Raw genomic sequence first — 5,302 nt, 5'->3', positions numbered from 1 at the left:
ACCAAAGGTACTAGAAGTACAATATATAACTCAGAAAAGGTCCAGAAACAAATAAAATTTTCACTGGACCAGAACTGATTTTATAGACAAAATAACACAAGCTCTGCTCTGATGAGCTATGTTGCTCTATATAGAAACCCTATCCTGATATTGGAAGATCACTGATTATAGTGGGTAGTGAAATCCTTCTCCAAATTAGTGAGCCACGACCATAATAAGAAGACTGCGTCATCAAGAATTCTGTTGGCATTGAGAGTACCATTGGAGAAGATCATATTATTTCTTTGCATCCAAATGATCCATGTCAATGCAGCCCACCACCATTTCCATCTGTGAGACCTCATGTCGGCTGTCACTCCATGTATATGTTGGAGAAAGTGTTGCCTTGGGTGATTTGGGAAAAGCACCCATGATGTTCACCCAAGACAAAGACTCCCACCACAATGGAGTTATCTTACTGCAATGAAAGAACAGATGAGCTGCAGTCTCCTCCACGGATCTGCAAAATGGGCACGTTGAGTCGTCTACCTCTATATGTCTCTCCACAAGTTTGATTTGGTTGGTAGCCTGTCTCTAATTAGCCTCCATGCAAATATGACGATTTTAGGCGGAAGCTTAAGGTTCCACAACTCCTTGAAAGCTCCATCCTGGTGCTCACTAGAGACCTCCCCCCAAGGCACACTATAAGCAGATTTGGCTGTATACTGCCCACTTGGCTCTGCCTTCCACACCCACTGGTCATCACTGTGAGGTTGGATTCTGAAGCGCTCTAGTTCCGTTAGGAATGAGACTGCCATACCCATCTCACTATCAAATAACGGTCTCCTCCACCAAAGGTCCCATTCCCACTCTGTATCTCTGAAAGCCCCTATTTGCTGTATAATTTGGTTTTGCTGGGAAGAAATGATATACAGCCTAGGATATCTTTGTAGTAGTGTGTCCTCCCCTCCCAACCGTGTATCCTCCCAAAATTTAAACTTATCCCCACTGCCAACCTTCCATAATATTGTATTACTCATTGTCACTCCATGTTGCGGATGTTGAAACATGAGCTTTAAGTCCCTCCACCATATGGATTGTCCCCTTTCACTGGTATCTTCACTCAGGTCCCTCCATCCCCCATATTTCGACTCCAATACCTTGACTCACAACTCCCCCAGACACTGAAATAAATTCCATTTCCATTTACCCAACAATGATAGGTTAAATGAGCTAATGTCTTTAACTCCCATACCCCTATCTTCCTTTGGCATGCACACAGTCTCTCATTTGACCCAGGCTATTTTGTTTTGCCCTTGGTCACCACCCTATAGGAAACTTCTCTGAAGGTTCACTAGCTTGTCCACCACCTTTTTGGGCACCCTGCGATTTGATTTGGTCTTAAGTGATGTATCAGCATTTTTGTTTGATGGTGACTATCACTGGAGCCAAGTTTCTCTAAATAAGTCGGCCCATTCTACCAACAGTGGTTTCTTCCCAATTATTGGTGTTGAGGCAGTGTCTATTATTTCAGGTAAGGTACACAAGCACAAAAAAGTGAGGCAGTGTCACTCTGCAAATTAGACTCAAGCAATAAGGCCAACCAGTGAAAAGTGCCAACACATGTATTTCTAATCTAACCTACGTCATAATTTTATTCACAAATCAATTGAGACAAATGTCAATTTACCTTGTTATGTTCTGAGAACTAACAGGGATGAAGATATAAGAGGGTTCTACTTTCAACTCCAAGTGCTTAACAGATTTATTCTCCTCTCCCAAATATTTTCGATCAACCCTTGTCAATGGATCAACACCATTTCCTCTCAAACTGGTATCATCATATGTCATGTTGAACTCTTCCAAACACTCCTTTATGAACAAACTGCATAGAACAGATAGTCAATCTCAAAGAAAGTCCAACACTGCACAGAACAAATTAATTGAACTTGCACCTATGTATCACTCTATCATTCAAATTGATTATGAAAAGGCATGGCAACACACAACATTTCAACCAGAATGTCCATAATTTAATTTTTTTTTAAAATATAGTCATGATATTTCAAATGTATGCATATTTGTAATGAAATTTGCATACAGAATATTACTTTCTGGGCGTCTGCTACTGTTAGGCCTGTGGGTTAAGAGATGAGGCATTCAGTACATCATTGTATTTTGTGAGGATTAACCAAGCAAGTGCTCCATTGTAAAAGGGAAAGCCCTTGGAGGAGAGTTTTCTCCCTTGTTCTCTTCAATTTCAATCAAATCTATCAATAAAATTATCCTTCTTTCTCCATTTCCATAGGGGTCCCAACATTTTGGTTTCCAAGCTTATGCACTGGAGGAGACACATGCTGTTGGAATCCCAAACAAAAAAAGGACAGCCTCCCAATAAATGGGACATTGACAAAGAAAGTATAAAGTTGTGTGCATCTCCATACGACAGTTATAGTGACAACAACAAAATTGAACAGGATAAAAATGTGCACTTTATGCTTACTCATGCATAACAAAATAGTCAGTTCCCAAGAAATACACTAATGGAATGTAAAACCAAATTAAACACAATGGATATTATGGAAAACATATCCAACTACAAGAACCAAGTCTTATCCCATTAAGTGGGTTCGACTACAAGTATAGTTGTGTGCATCTCCATATGACAGTTGTAGTGACAACAGCAAAATTGAACAGGATAAAAATGTCCAGGTTATGCTTACTCATGCATAACAAAACACTCACGTTCTCAAGAAATTCTCTAATAAATATAAAACCGACTTAAACACAATGGATATTATGGAAAGCATATCCAACTACAAGAACCAAGTCTTATCCCATTAAGTGGGTTCGACTACAAGAACAAACTATCGCGATTGGGTTTCATAAAAAGTGATGCAAGAGAATAAACAACAAAAAAAACTATTTTTTATGGCAAGAAAACATAGTCAGCCCACCACAGAACAGAATTTGGACATCCATGACCCCATTTTAATGAGTTCCTTTAAAATCATGTTTCCAAAATGAATGGAAAGATAGAAAGCATGCTAACAATACCTGTGTCTTGGAAAAGACATCACAGCACCATTCAAAGCACTTCCAGCACCATGACCCTCCATACCAACAGAATTAATAAAAAAAATTAATTGGCTTCAACACTATGATATCTGAATCTAGATAGATCCCACCATACCTAACAAAACAGAAGAAAATGTCAATGCAATAATTTTGATCCTTAACACTTTTTCCCACAAAAAAAATAATCAGAAACAGTCAGCTCACAACTTTATCCAATAGATACACAGCAAAATGAAGTAAATACTACAAACTATCAGCATGTTGAATACATCACCAAATTACTATACTAATCCACCTAAGCAATCACCACTAACTACACAAAACAACCAAGAAAACTTACTTGTACAGAGCAGCAAGGTGGATAAGCTCACTGTAATGAGTCGAACAGAACCCTGTCTTCTTCCATTCAAACCACACAGTAGCAAAAATGTGAGCAGGCATATCCTTCAGCAGCTCATCAAGCATTGGCGTAGCAACAGCCACTTTGTACCTTAAAATCGCAACAGCCACTTTGTACCTTAAAATCGCAATTCCTCAATCCTCAGCAACCAACATTCAAACAACGCAGTAACTTGCGCAACAAGGAAGCAAAATCTAGACAAAGAGAGGCAACAATTACCCATCCTTAACAAAGCTTTCCTTGAAGAAATCAAGCTCCACCATCTCAGAGAACACTACAACACAAGCATCGGGGTGATGAAAGAGCAAACTCTCTGAGACCAGGCTGATGCCGAACAGTGTACATCCAAGGCAGCAAATTCCACACCATAAACACCCTGGTGACACATTTCCCCACGAAAAACTCATACAGGAAATCACTGAACGACAATAGCAAGGGCAGTCCAGGATAGTAGCCCCAAGTATCCCCATCCGCACACACATGATTCTTCACAGACACACCCCTAGCATCACCAATGACATTAACATCTTTCTGAATGCTCGATTCACCACCATTGCTACCAGAATTCACAGCTTCCTTAATAATCTCATGATTATTATCATTATCATTATTGTTGTTGTTGTTATGATTCAAAGTTCTGTGTTCTGTGCCAACTTTGGTGAGAGTGTTGGCTTTGACTATATTAAGAGGAACCTTCTTGATACCAGGGAAAGGAACTTTCTTAAACTCGTGGATCCACCACTTCTGGACGATTCTGTCCCCCCTGGTGAGTCCGGTGGCGCCGGTGCCATTGGGATCCTAAAGCAAGGGGTTATTGAGGGGGTTAAGCACGTCGAAGTTGGATCTGAACATTTTATCCTTCCAAACGCTCTTCTTGTCGAACCAGTCGCTCCATCCTTCTCTGAGGGGGGAGTTTTTGAGCAGCAAGGCGTCCTCAATTGTGGCCACGCGCGCCGCCATGGAACGGACGGAGAAGTCCACTGGGACGTCGTCGGAGGCGAAGGCGGTTTTGGAAGGGTCATCATTATCGGAGGAGGAGAATTGGAAGGGGAAGTTGTTGTTGGCGGAGTGATGGTGGTGGTGGAGGGAGGAAGAGGGAGGGGAGAGGAAGGAGCGGCGGATGGAGGCAGAGAGGGGGTCGAAGTATAGGTAGGGGGAGGGTTGAGGCGAGGGGAAGAGGGGCATAGGGTTTCGTCGATGAAATCGACCTCGTCGATGGGGTCGTCGAAGGCGGCGGTGGAGATGTCGACGGAGGAGTGGGAGACGAGGGAGGGGCGGGGGAGGTGGTGGGACCTGGAGAGGCGGGAGTGGAGGAGGGAAACGGAGAGGAGGAGGAGCACGACGGAGATCACGGCACAGAGATAGGCGTCGTAAGGGGAGCGCCGCCGTGAACGCAACATTTGACTCAACTCTGTAACATGTATGTATCTATCATTTATGTTTGACTCTGTCAATTCGTCTCTTCACTGTGACTGGATTTCAATGCTGCAGACAAAATACTACTGTAATAGACAGAGGGAAAAGGAAAAACCACGAAATAATGTTTACTTGAATACTCGTATCCTCATATGGATTTGTTCACCGGGTAAGGAATCAGAATTCAGAACAGTTCAACGAAAATCGGACAGCAGATATTTCTATTAGAATATATGATAATATATTCTGATTTTATATAATTGTTATATAAAGTAGGTTTATATGTAGTTTTATAGTTGTTATATCTATTAGATTTATTTTTATCCATTCTATTAGATTTATCTTTAATCATATCTTTATCCTGTAATATTGTATATAAGTGAATGTTGTTTAATGAATTATTCAAGGAAGTAATTTCTTTCATGGTAT

General features: G+C 41.2%; 1 pseudogene; it reads right to left on the bottom strand.

The window, feature by feature from the left end:
• Window positions 1–3,040: 3,040 nt before the first annotated feature.
• LOC100788870 (uncharacterized protein At4g19900-like) lies at window positions 3,041–4,985 on the bottom strand (annotated as a pseudogene).
• Window positions 4,986–5,302: the final 317 nt, after the last annotated feature.

The sequence above is a fragment of the Glycine max genome, chromosome 7 (assembly GCF_000004515.6).
Source record: "Glycine max cultivar Williams 82 chromosome 7, Glycine_max_v4.0, whole genome shotgun sequence".
Classification (NCBI taxonomy): domain Eukaryota; kingdom Viridiplantae; phylum Streptophyta; class Magnoliopsida; order Fabales; family Fabaceae; genus Glycine; species Glycine max.
The sequence above is the reverse complement of the archived record's forward strand: the minus strand, read 5'-3'. Positions and strand labels throughout refer to the sequence as shown.